Here is a 14,190-nt window from a genome sequence, read left to right as displayed (position 1 = left end):
GCTAGATTCCAGCAGACTGGACCCAGGAGAGGAAGGGATTGATACCATAGGAAGTGATGGGAGGTTGGGGAGAAGGGGCAGATCTGATAAAGGCAATTGGGGAAGTTGAAGAAAGAAGCCTCCATTAGAACTTTACCATTTAATGGAGCCATCTCCTTTGAGTGGCATGGAGGGAGTGAACTGACCCTGGACAAAGTTGAGAAGCCACTGTAACCCTAGCCCTTACTTGGGACTGGAGGGGAAAACACACCCCTGGTCATGGTAGTGTAAATGCTGTTTATTGATTTTAAAGTCTTCCCTCAACCTTTGAAATGGAAAAAAAAAAAAAAAAAAGCACAGGAAATCGGGCTGGTTACAGGACAGAATGTAAATGTTGTCGACTTTGACAATGTGAAAGTATAGGAACAGCAGATGAGCTCAGGCAGCCTGAGGGCATGAGGGAAGATGGAGAGGATGAAATTCCAAGGAAGGAAGAAGATGAGCTCTAAGATTCATGCAGTTATCAGTGGCTTAAGTGTGTGGTTAGAACCCCCTTGGCTGAGGGACTCTTGGAACTGGTGGTATTACTACATTAAGAGAAAGGGAGAGTTTAAGTGCCCAAGATAGGGCTTTTATAATGTCCAAAAGTGATAGGTCATAGGTGAATATACCATTTGGAAATAGGAGGTGTCCTTTTCTAGAGTACTTAGGATAGACTGGATCCAGCCCAGATGACAGACTTTAATGAAGGAACTATGGTGCTGTGAGCTGGGGGTAGCTGAGTCTTGTTACCTTTATTCTCAGAGGTTAATATAATACGACTAATGGAGCTGAGTGACAGAAAGAAATAATAACTGCCAGTTGAAAAAACTAGATACAAGTCCATTGAGTGGGGGAATGATGGAAGAGCGGCCACCTGGGGGCGCTGTGGTCACAGATGCAGCAGCCACTGCTGGAAAGAGGGGGATCTGTCCACCACCCTCCTCACACAAAGGGCGGGGTTGGGAACAGGTAGGGTAAAGTGGAATGGAGAGGAGGTCAGCCAAGGATGACCAGCAGGGATGTGGGTGATCACCAAAAGAAACCCAAATCAGGGCAGGCTTCTCTTAGAGTGGAACTGGGGGCAGAGATGCCAGGGATGGGGGTTACTGCGTTTCCTGATAAGCATTTCTGGGAACTGATGTTTTCACCTCCTCTAGGGCATGAATTTGATAGAATGGGTTAAGGTAAATATTTGCATTGAACGCCTAGTATTTCATCTAAAGTGTTACATGGGAACTGAATGGACAGTACTCAGAGCCCCTGCCCTCAAGTTGCTTATAGTCTGTTTGGGAAGATAAAATGCTAAACAAAACCAGCAGAAAGCACGGTAAATATGATTATAGGTTGTGATTGTGATTGACACTATAAGTTTCATAGCATACACCATAAATTAATGCTGTGTATAAACTGAATTCAGCTAATTTTTACGGTATAATTAGTTGTTTGGGAGTGGGAACAATTCTTTCCTGAGCCGCACAGTTTGCTGTATTTAACTGTGAATACACTGCTTACTGCAAATCAGATACGCCGATGGAACAGCTGCCCCTTCATTGTTTGGTTCTTGGTTACTCATTTTAATGAATAATTTGAACAGACTCCAAAACATTAAATTAAATGTATAAGCATGCTTTAAGAGTTATATCATAATGTTGGTATATTTAAAACAGTGGTGATATCATTGTCTAAATATAGTAAGTTTGAAGAAATTGAATTATTTGAGCTGTTTTATCCTCTATAAATAATTTGGCAGTAAAACAGACAAGGGATAAAGATTAATCCAGGGGTCTGTATCCAAGTATAGAGAGCTGGGAAAATTCCCCCACCTCCTTCCTCCTGACACATGAACCGTGGTAACTGGAGTAAATCCTTTGGGAGTCCTTGGTTGAAATTTGCTTTTCTTGTAGAGATGTGAGCAGTGACGGAGACTTGAGAAACGCATTACAAATACAGGAGTTTTCTTCTGTCTTCTTTCAGGTTTACTTTTGCTGAAGGGTTTGTTCAAAGGGAAAAGGTAAATGTACAACAGAAGATGGGTTTCAGCTGTCTTTGATCTTGCCCACCTTTCATAGAATTCCTAATGATCTTCAGAAGGATTCAGGTTTTGTCTTCTTGTAGCCTGGGCATTTACTTATTAAAATAAACCCTGATTTTTGCCTACTCTTGTTTCCTCTGTGAAAAAGCAGGTGAGGGTTTCTTAAGCCCATACTACATACATGTAAAGTGTAGTCATAAATTCCTGGAATTTAGAGCTCACCAAAATTATTATTTTGTTGCACTGCGACAAGGGTTGTTAAAATGGTAATTAAGTAAGGGCAGTTTATTTTAGTGACTTTATTCATTCCAGGTATTATGTGTATGGATTGTCTCATGTAATTCTGCGGTTCTAAGAAACAGAATTCCTACTAATGCAAGAGTTTTATGTGTTCTTAAACATGAGCGGAAACCCAGAATCACCTCTAGAGACCATTTTCTTTATTATAATCTTGAGTAATTATGCATTCTGGTTGCTTTAGGAATTAAGAAGCAGAGCCACTGAATGAATCGCATAAGGCCAGAAACTGTGTTCAGTACTTGTGTCTCCCCTTCAGGGACCATTTTCTGATGTTTTGATCAGGTGTGTGTGCCATTTGTATAAACCTGGCTGACAGACAGTCTTGCAAATGTATCACTAGTCACAGGGGGCGGAGTCTCCTGATGGGTTGTTTACGTAAGTCAGTAGTAGTGCCTTACAAGAACTGTGAAGGTGGATGGGAAACTCTAGTATCAAATGAGCCCCCAGTGTAGAGGTGAGTCTGGCTGATGTGATGATGAGATCATAGCAAAGCCCACACCCCTCTCTTGACAGAAAGATCCCCGTGGAGATAAGCGTGCTTTCCGAGAGGAGTCACACTGCCACGCCTGGCATCTCCGAACCACTGTCTGTGTTTTGCTTTACCTGTTCCTTGACTTCCTGTGGAAATGAGTCCTTAGATTCTCAGAGCTGTCATTTTAGTTATTCATGTCTAGGATATCTGAAAACCAAAAATAAAGGGGTCAGACTACATTACCGTAGACACCAGGAACTTGTGAATTATTTGTCTTAAATGTTCAAATCTGGAGATGTCAGCTTTTCCTTAAAAGACAGTGATCAAAAGTCCAAAGGTGCATAAGGAAATAGTTTACCTACCTACGTTAATACAAAGCTTTGTGTTTAGGTGGAAGGTATTGAATAGGAATTGACAAGTTACCTTTCTATTCTTGAATGGCTGGTTTGTAAAAATTGAGAATAACATCTGTGTGCTTTGTTTTATTTTCTTCTGCTGTATTTTCATTTGTTTTTTTCAGATGTTCTCAATGCTTCCTTTTTAAAGCTTTCCCTGTTTGTAAACTCTCCACCAGGGGGCAGACAAAAGAACCGAGAAGAAAGGCAACCCTCATCAGCCCTTGGATTCACTGTGCCTTTAAGCCACGTTTCCTGCTCCTCTTGGAAACTGTGGGGGAAAGTTTTACCACTTAGTTGTGTTTCATAAAAAGCATCTAAAGTGGTTTCTAGTTTGCTTCTCTTCTGCCTTTAAAAATGTACACACATTTATAAAAGTTCAGTGGCAATTCTTCAATTCCTTATCATAGTACTTCTTTTGCTGTTCTGGTAAGCCCGACACCACACCATAGGGAACACTTTGCGGTTCTTTACTGATGGCGACAAGGATCGGCCCTCTCAGGTTCATTTTGCACAGTGCACCAAGACCTGCATTCATTCATTCATTTGCTCATTGACTCTCGGTCTCTGCCTTTGGTCAGGTGTTGTATGTGCCTGAATGGAGCAGTGACGGGGAAGACCCCAGGAGGTCAAGTGTACTCACAGGGTCGCCTCTGGATGCCCCCCGGTGAGAAGAGTAGGCCCCGAGAGGAAGCAAGGGATTCTCCACATCTCCAGTGCTGGGTACTTTTTATTTCTGCTTATTCCTTTCAAGCTGCTTATAAGTATTAGGATGCCATTGTGGAGGTGGTTTGGGGGCTTCAGTTGTGAGAGAATAAATAAGCCCTTCCTCTTCCTCTGTGCTGTCATGTCTAGGTGGCTAGCTAAAGGTGTTTGTGTGTGTGTGTGTGTGTGTGTGTGTGTGTGTTTATAAAAAGGAGGATCTTTTTTTTCTGGGGAAATTGGATTCTGTATGTATACGCTGTATGCATGTGTGGAAACATGACACTGGAACCAAATAATATGAATAATTAATAGATGTTAATATAAAAATGTTTAGAGATCTTTTTCTGGATTAAATTCAACTATTAGATTTAATAAGTCATTCTAAACATTATGAGATTGCAGTTATTAATGAACACAGTCACAGCTTTTTAGTCTAGAGGATTATATGTAATTTGCTTTAGTCATTATTTGCCTAGATCATCAACTGCATGCTGTACTAAATTAGGCAAGGCCTAACAGGACATGAAGAATGTCCTCTCAAAAGAGAGTTATAATTAAACCCCTTAATTGCTAGAGTATATCTGGGATGCTCCACTAAGAAAGACTATGGTAAATAACTAGGTTGGGTTTTTACAATCATAAAATACATTTTGTTCATTGGGATTCAGAAAGCACTTAAGTGAAGGCTTCCCCTTTCCTGTCAGGCTTTGGGAAAAGTTGCAGAAAGTGAAAAATTAAACTACTTAAACCTGCCTCGGAAAGTTAAAAGTGTGGCTCTTGAAACCAAATTTAAAGAGTACATTTGTTTTCAAAAACTAGTGGAGGGGCTGCGATTGTGGCTCAGCGGTAGAGTGTGAGGCACTGCATTTGATCCTCGGCACCACATAAAAATAAGTAAATAATACTTACCTGGCAGGGGAGATACCATGACCACGAAGGTGGTTCTCCCAGGGCGAGGCTTCTCCATTGCACTGCGTAGGGGCTGACCCCTGCGATTTCCCCAAATGTGGGAAACGCGACTGCATAATTTGTGATAGTGGGGACTGCGTTCGTGCTCTCCCTGGCATTTTTGGAAAACAATAAAATAAATAAATAAATAAGATATAGGTATTGTATCTATCTATTTTTTTAAAAAATGGCTAATAAATAAATAAATAGCTGAACCTATAATCCTAGCTACTTCAGAGGTTGAGGCAGGAGGATGATAGGTTTGAAGCCAGCCCGGGAAAAAAGTGATACTACGTCCAAAATTTAAAAAAAAAAAAAAAAAAGAGCTACTTAAAAGAATGTGAATAAAAATTAGATAATAATATGGAAAATACATCTATTGGTAGTGATGGAATTATATGTAATTTCCCTCTAACTTTTCAGTTGATTTTGTTGTTGCAAATAGTTTATTCAAAATAAACTACCTATACTACTAATCCAGTTTTACTCTGGAGAATACTTCTCTTAAAGCTATTGGACAACCTTCAGAAATACACATTCTACCCCAATACTTGAAGAAGCCCAGACATTTAAAGTTGATTGTATACAAATACAGGGCTAAGCTTGTTGGTACAGGTTTTTCTTCTCTGATTTTTTTAAACAGCTGCTAAACTTAAAAAGGAGTTCTTAAAACTAAAGACAGGATAAAATTTCAACCAATCCTATCTAAAAGTTAATATCAAAGTATAATTTACAGAGACCAAATAGTCTTTTTTTTCCCCCTACACTAATCAAATACTCCTTGGAATCCTTAATGGTCGGTCTTAACACAGCTGCTCTGGGCCATCCCTGTTGACGACAGCATCAGGGTTTTTATTTGGAATATTTTCCTGTGTTTGATTTGGAACATCTCACTTTTCAGGAACAAGACAAGAATTAGAACTGTCGTGTAGAGCATGCCTGTGCTCATGGACCAGGTGGGATGGGGGACTGGGGCTGGTGTGTCTGCGTTCCAGATGACTTCCTATCTGCCTTCATCTATTGCACAGTATCTACCGTCTCAGGAATGAGGAAGGGAGAAGGGAACACTGGATTAGGAAGTGGATGTATTGAGTGGAAAACTACAGGCAGTATGTCCCCTTCAGAACTTCATGAAGGTCAGGTCCGACCGGTGACAGAGAGTTTGGGGTTTGTGGCCCTCAGAAGCCTCTAATTAAGTGTGGGAGAAATACCATCTTTTTCCTTTCCTGCTTGCCTTCCTGGTCCCAAACCCACTCTCCTCTGCTCTAGTCAAACACCAGCACTTCTCTATTTAAAGTAAGGTACTGAAATGTGAGTTTGTGCAGCACAATGTGGGATGGTCCTGACCACACCTCTGAACACACAGAGCCAATCGCGGCCCTCCAAACTAGGTTTATATTTAGAAAACAGTGGGGATCCTGTCTTTTTTAAATGCTGTAAACATGTTTATGTGGTTATTTTTAGCTTTTACAGACTTTAGTGAACTTCCAGGTTGGCAAGTCAGCACAGTTGGTTGTCATCTATGTCTCAGATGCCAGAACTTTGTGAATGGCTCTGATTGTCTCCCAGGGTTTCTGACACTTCAGAGCCGAGGAGGGCAGAGGTCATCTTGTGTCAACGGTGTGTGGTGTAATATATATTAGTGGATTTTTTTTTTTTTTTTTTTTTTAAATAAACTGGGCAACAGTTTTGCCTTGAGTTAAAGGTGAGTTGGCCGTGCCAAATGGCACTGGTACTCTTCTGGCCCTGCCCTCTTTGCCCAACATTTTCTCCTGGTGCTCAAGCTGTGAAACACACACACACATCCTTACTCACTGTTATTTTCAGGCCATTGTATCTACTTCCTGCTGGCCAAAGGTTATGAAGCTTGTGGGGTATGGAGGGACATGGAATGTTGACAGGAAAAAACTGGGCTCATTTTAGGGCCGGCCCACCGTGTAATGGGTAAGCTAAGCTCATGGGTCTTTTGAAAACAGAGGTAAACAAACAGTCAACAGCTTTCCTGGTATGGTGCAATCATCATCTGCCATGTTGTACAATGAAGACTCATTTTCCCCAAGATTCATGTTTGGTGAAAGATGACACCTCCACTTCCAGGTGGCATCTCAGCACCAAGGCTGATCCTCCCACATTCCCAGCAGAGATCTTGACTTCTTGTCTGTGGAGCAACTTTCTACTTAGTTTGCTTCCTCTTTGGAAGAGGTTATTCATCTTGCATGTCGGACTCCATGTGCTTTAGCCAGTCACTCTGGGATTCATAATTCATCTCTTTGGAGATGAATTCTTCCCAGGGAAACTTTTCATTGCCACATCTTTGTCCTAGAAGGTTTAGACCAAGTTCTAGTATTCAGGAAAACATGATCCTATGCATTATTCTGGCTTATTACATAGCAATGTAATTATAGAAGTTTAAAATTTGTTTTAGAGACACTTCAGTGCTTTTCTTCTGCTTCCTAATGTGAAAGTGTTGTTTTTGAACCGTGATCCAAATCTTAATACTGTAATATTCAGTGAGAAACTTAGACAATGAGAATGTTTTCGGGTCTTGCTGGAAACTCAAAAAAACACTAGTTCTATCTCAGAAATGATTATTTTGGATTGATAGAACAAGAAAAAGAACTTAGAAATCTGCTTTTTGTTATGGAAGATAAAATCTGATTTTAAAAAATCAAGATGGCTATTGATGTTGTGATTTTTTTTAAAACACTTAGTTGTTTAAGCAAGGTTGTTCTTTTCCAAATATTGACAATAGTGACATGTGAGGGGTGCATTTAAGGGGTAGAAGTAGTTCATGGATCACAGTAAAAGCAAGAAATGGGTTCTCAGGCGCAGTGCTGATACTAGCATTACACAGTGGAAACACTCCTTGTGTTTTTTTAAATTTAGAGCTATACCTACTTCAGCAATTGTTGTTGCCTCTTCCTTAAGTTAAAGAAATGTCCCTGAAAACTGCAGTCTCCATTAGACAGCTCTTAGCACCATATGGCTGAACTGAAGCAAATAAATTAAAACTAGTTCCTTATTTGTGCCAGTCCCTTCTCCAGGTCTCTCTAACCACGTGGCCAACGGCTCCTGTGATGGTCAGCACGACCCACCGCAACCAGCACTGCTCTGAAACTGCACCTAGAATGTGTATCTGTGCAGAAAAATGTGAGGCCTTGAATTGGAAAAGTGGTATCAATTTCTGTCACATAAAACAGTAACATTTAAGTTGAGTTCTTACCAAGTATGTGGGTCTTCTCATGATTCTATAGGTACTGTCTGAAGCTGCGGGCATCTGACATTACCATATTGGCACGGTGCCAGCTCTGGGGTTCATATTAATTTGTCCCTTAAGTTGGTTTCACTTTTTGTTTACGGACCCTAGAGGAGGCAGAGAGTTGATGGAGGTTGTGGCTCAACTCTTAAAATTATCAGAAGGCCGTTTATATCATTTCACCAAATGATCGTCCATTATACAGGAAGATCTGGCATCAGAAATTTGTTTATTCAGGTAACATTTATCACATGTCCATTCACTGCCATATCCTTTAAGAGGAATAAGACAGGGTCTTGGGAGAAGAAAGCGGCTATCTGAGGACTGCCTGATGTGTAGGAGGAGAGTAACATGATGGTGATATGGACAAGGTGCTGGGGACACACTGGCATAGTCAGCTTGACCTGACCCAGGTGACCGGAGAGCCAGAATAGGCAAAAAGGAAGGTGTTGCCCGAGTTCCTTCACATCAGATTCTACTTTCTGCAAACGGAAAAATGAATGCCTTGTATGATATCTTGGTATTATGGAAATTTTGCAAACCATGGAAGAAAAGACGTCTTTCAAACGCTATGCCACGTTAATGGTCGTGCAAGACTCCTCTGTGAGAATGTGTCATGATTTATTTACTCTATTCCCTACTGCCACCAACCATCCTGGTTCACCAAGGAGGGGGATGGAGAGGTTGTCCCTAGGATATGGGTTCTAAACCTGGGCAGTCCTAGGAAAACAGGGATAGTTGGTTACCCTGTCTTCAGTTGCATATTTAGACTCTTTCAGATATTTACAAACAGATAACATTCTGGGATATTTTGGTGCCTAATATTTAGCTTTATTTTGTGCTATTCCATAGAAGTGGTACCTGGAAATGCAGTTAATGGCTCAGTACTCTGGGCATGTCTGGAGCTCACGGTGACATGTGACTCTTAACTGTACTTTTGCTGTATTAGGCTAGGTTGGGAGGACTCTTTCTGGACCTCTACACCATCTTGGCCTTCACAGGTTCATAGGGAGACACAATACAGAAGGCACAGCCAGGTACATTCTCGTTTTTACTAGCTGTGGCTCTCTTTCCAAATTTCAACTGGCCAGATGACATATAAACTCCACCTACCTTATGTCTAGGCCAGAGTCAGGTCAGAAGCCCCTTTCTAAAGGTGGAGTGGATACCATGACCCCACTTCCCAATACCCATATCTTCATCGGAGCTCACCCACTCTTGGTGCACATGGAGGGTGAGGCCTGATGAACCCAAGGCAGGCTGGCTTTTTTCCTAGTACATGCTGAGCTCCTACTGTCACCCTGGGCCTCATCCAGCTCACACAGAAGGTGGCATGCTTACCTTGGATCACCTCCCAGCTGGACTCTTACTTCTCTTCAGCCTCCTCCTGGTCAGGGTAAGGAAACCTGAAAACCCCACAGTCAGAATGTGGACACAGCCCCGAAGTGGGGACTGTGTCGAGAGAAGTAAAACATTAGTACAAGCAGAAATCCACGGGTCCTACCCCACAGCGATATATAGGGAGTTAATGCCACAGGGGATCCCTTTGCTGTGTAATGTTGGTAACTCAGTTTCCCTGGTGGGGGTCCAAGGCAGACCAGCCTCACACCAAACTGTTGTTGGTAGAAAGGAGAATTGAAGTGAAATCCTGGCCAGGCATTCTTAACCTGTGCTGCAGCAGTCCTTGGGATCCCTGAAATGTGCACTGTTTCTATGACCCTTTCTCTAGGAAAAGCTTCTGCAGCTGTTTTTCAGATTCTCAGAGCAGTCTCTGCCTCAGTAAAGATTTAAGAACCGTTTCTATATATCGAATACTCAGGAGTTTTTGTGATTGCTTTTTCTGTTTGTTATATATAGAACGTATACCTAGGCCTTGAGGTAGGCATCAATTTAGTAATGATGACAAGTAAATTATATGCACCCTTACTAAACATTTACAGTTCTCTAAATTTCTTCCCTGGCTCCTGCACTATCCCAGTTAAATTTGGTTTGGTTTTTCTGGCTTTTTTTTTTTTTTTTTTTTTTCCTGGCTCCTTTAAAATTGTTTTGTTTCCAGCTAATTTGTTTTTGCCCAGGCAATGTATATCGACTCTAATATTTAAAAAGTTGATGGAGTAGTGGAGGCCTGGATCTAGGTATTGTTCTACATTATTTTCAGTGCATTCTTTTGTTTATATTACTAAGCTAAAGTTAGCACAGATAGCGCAAGGCTAGAAAATGGTGACAATAGTTTGAAAACAGGAAATTTTAGGCTTGTGTGTGTTTGGGACAGATGATCATAATGATAGAGTCGGTGGAGTGGAAACTTCCAGCCAGCCTGTTTTTTCCTTATTTTGCTCCATTAGAAAAGATAGTGCTTCCTGGAAAACAACCCGAGCACATGGTTCTCTTTTGTCTCTGCTTCATGGTGAATTTGTTTTTCTTTATTTTATTTACCCTAGTGGGATGATTATAGAATTCTAATATTTTTAATAAGTACAGTAATTCCCAAGGTGCTTGTTTTAGATATTGAAATATCTGAATACGTGACCATGAACCAACAGGGCTTTTAAAGAAAAGTAAAACAATGTGAATATTCTAACCACCGGACTTATGGGAGGAGAAGAAATGTGTTCTCCTGTTTTCAGTGATCCCAGTTTTCCTTATTTGTTTTTAACCCTCTAAGTCCCCATCTTTAAAACAAAGTCATTATATTTTATTTGTCTAAGCCATTTCCTGACTAAGACTCATTCCAGATGTATCCTGGAATTCTATATTTAAAAGAAAGGTTAAATCCGCTAGTTGCAGAGGGATAGGATAGCAAGATGACACTTCCATGCATACATAAACTTTTACATTTCAGTTTTTTTGTGTACATCATTGCCAGATTTTAAAAAGTTACTCAAATTTCTTTCTTAGAGCCATTTTAGGCATAAATTTTTAAAACATGTAATTTTTTTTATTATAAAATAGTTAGTGGAAGCTTCTTGGAAAAATTATCAGACTAAGTATATAAAATAAAAAATGTGAAATTCGTCTGGCCCTCCCATCCCTTTTAAGTAGAGTTATCACAGTCAACAATTTGGTATGTATCTCTTCAGACCTGTTTTCTAAATATGATTTGTTGTGTGTGTAATGCACAATTATTTCAGACAACTGGAGTTATACCGCTGTACAGTTCTAAAACTTGCTGTTTTCATTTACCAATTACCTTGTGGACATTTTTACATAAAGATCCATTTCACTTTTAACTGTTTTGTGTAGATTTATTGCACAGTCTTCTCATTATCCTTCATATGAAATTTACATTGAAACCTGTATTATAAAAAATAGCATTTGGGGACTGAGGACGGAGCTCACTGTCCAGTGTGTGCAAGGCCCTGGGTTCAGCTCCCAGCACTGAAAACATATCTACATCTATATCTACCTATTTATCTGATATTTTCATCTTGTAAGACACATCTCTACCTCTGACATTTTACAGATTTTTGAGATTATACGTAAATTTGAATTCTGCCGAATAACTCACAGTTAAAAGTCTCACTTCTTCCGATAGAAGTTGAAGTTTCTTTCAAGAGATTTTAAGTAGCAAAGCTCAGTGGTACACACATATAATCCCAGCTACTTGGAAGACTGAGGCAGGGGGATCCCAAGTTCATGGCCAGCCTCAACAACTTAATAATGAGAGTTATCTCAAAATAAAAAATAAAAAGGGCTAGGGTTGGAGCTGAGTGGTCAAGTGCTTGTTTAGCATGTGCAAGGCCTGGGTTTGATCCTGGTACTGCCAAAAAAAAAAAAAAAAAAAGATGCCAAAATAGAAAGTTTTGCTGCACATTTTCCTCCCACACCTTCTTAGGATAATACAGGGTTATGGGGCTGGGGATGTGGCTCAAGCGGTAGCGCGCTCACCTGGCAGGCGTGCAGCCCGGGTTCGATCCTCAGCACCACATACAAACAAAGATGTTGTGTCCGCCGAAAACTAAAAAATAAATATTAAAAAAAAAAATACAGGGTTAGTAAATTGCCGTGGCGAAGCTTTATAGTGGAAGGGCAGTTGGCTCAGGAAGGTAGAAAGTGCTGCTGTGCAGCTGTCGGGTCTGGGGAAACGTGGTCAGGCTTCATCAGCTACTGGGGGACCCTCGCGCTATCACCTGAGTTTGTTATCAGGTGTGAGGGAGTGGGCTTGGGAACGGGCTACTGGGTGCTGCCTGCTGAAAGCCTAGAAGAGCAGAGCACAGGGGAAGTCAGGGGAAGCTTGAAAGTTTTGAAGGATGAGTGGAAGCTCATGGCGGGAGGGTGATAAGGTGCTTCAGAGACCAAAATGAAAGGCAAAGCCTTTGGGTGCTCACTGTGGCCATCGTGGAGCTGAGATTGGAGAGCACCTGGTATGCCATCCCGTTAAAGGAGTTTGGACTTAATTACAACTTTAGATTTATATCCCCCTCACCCCCCTGAAATGTCTTCCTTTAAGTTCACTGGCTCTCTGCAACCCTTCTGGTGAGCAGAAAACTTTAAGACTATCTTATCAAGGCTGTGTGCACTTGTAATGTGTGAAATGCTGTCTCAGATATTAAAAAAAAGGGGGTGATAAGGAATGGCCTCAGCTTCCAAGCTTGATGTCTAGTTGGGAAAATCATGCATAAGCATTTGGAAATGTAAAACACGCGGCCCTTCCCATCCGATCCATCCAGCAGCAGCACAGAAGCCCACTACAGGACAGAAATTGATGGGTGGTCAGGAGTTAGGGAGGAGATCCTGGGGTTCAGAAGCAGTCTTTAAAGAGTGGACTGGCTTTGAAAGCCGTTCAGAGATATCTGCCAGTAGGATAAATATTGTGAGCAAAAATAAGAAGATCCAGACAGCATTGGCACAGAGGAAGGTGTCAAAAGAGAAAGAATTACATTTTTTTTTTTAATTCTGTTTTAAGGAGAAACATGATTCTGTCTTTTGGTTAGAACTGTGGGTTTAATCTTGGAGGCATGTCAGAATCACCTGCTGAGGGTTTAAAGCTACTGTACCCAGGTTTACAACCCCCATATCTATCTATCTCCCCCCCCCCCCCTCTCTCTCTGTCTCTCTCAAGTTTTCTGGGTGTTTCTAATATGCAGTCTTCGGAGTTGAGCACAAATGGGTACCCAATCCCAGTTCTTTGCCTGCCATATGTTAGCAGTTTCCTCAATAATTAGCTCTTCCAGGGAAGGTGCAGGGAAGGGATTAGGGGGTCTGGGCAAGCCATGGGCTGCATCATTCTCCACCACAGAGAACTCAGAAAACAAGTACACAGCAAGGACCATGTTTTTCTTTAAAACGGAACCCATTTACCATTTAGACCAAAGAGACATATTTTACAGAATTGTTAATAATATTATAACAACTAGTGGTTTTGGATTAATCCAGGTGGTTTTTTTTTTTTTCCTTCCCACTAAATAAGGGGACTCCATCTGCACTTCTTGTTAGTATGTACGTATTCAAGCCCTGTGGTGTGATGTGAGGAGCCTGTTTTAGCTTCAGTGTGACAGGTCTGTCTTCAGTTTAGTGTATCCAATTTGCTTAAGTGCAGAACGTACTTAAAAGAACTGTTCTTTTAGAAGTGAAGTTCAAAAATACCTCTAATATCTGTACAGTGACACCTCTATCCTCGCCTGACAGTTCTTGAAAGGACTGGCCAGATTGCAGTCATGTCAACATTCCTGTAATGCATAGAGGGTGTGAGAACATGCGTATTTTTATTTTTATCCTTGCTTCAAAGAGTTTTTAATTGCATGTTTAGCAGATATCCACAGAGTACCTCCTTGGGGCCAAGCAATGGGAGAAATAAGAGGAAAGGTGGAAAGGCATGGGCCCCGTTCTCAAGAAATGCAAATGTAGGACTGTCCGACACATGATGGGAAGGAGAATGAAGTGGGAGCCCAGAGCCAGAAGAGGCTAGGGGGAATTATATGCTGAGGGCTAGCATGTGTCAGGGCCAGAGGCAGGACACAGCAGAAGAACATAAGGGGGTGCAAGCCTTCGAGGTAGGGTTGGAAGGCAGAGGGGCAAGGAGCAACACTAGAAAGATTGGGTTGAGGGTGGGAATTAGTTG

General features: G+C 41.3%; 1 protein-coding gene and 1 non-coding gene across 3 annotated transcripts in view; both read left to right on the top strand.

Moving 5' to 3' along the window:
- Nucleotides 1–14,190, top strand: part of Gab1 (GRB2 associated binding protein 1) — a 115,067-nt gene that overhangs the window by 54,741 nt on the left and 46,136 nt on the right. The window lies entirely within an intron of this gene.
- On the top strand, nt 4,827–4,988 carry LOC143406631 (U1 spliceosomal RNA). The gene has a single exon (XR_013092265.2). It is a non-coding gene; the product is annotated as a U1 spliceosomal RNA (small nuclear RNA).

This window comes from Callospermophilus lateralis, chromosome 8 (genome assembly GCF_048772815.1).
Source record: "Callospermophilus lateralis isolate mCalLat2 chromosome 8, mCalLat2.hap1, whole genome shotgun sequence".
Lineage (NCBI taxonomy): Eukaryota > Metazoa > Chordata > Mammalia > Rodentia > Sciuridae > Callospermophilus > Callospermophilus lateralis.
The sequence above is the reverse complement of the archived record's forward strand: the minus strand, read 5'-3'. Positions and strand labels throughout refer to the sequence as shown.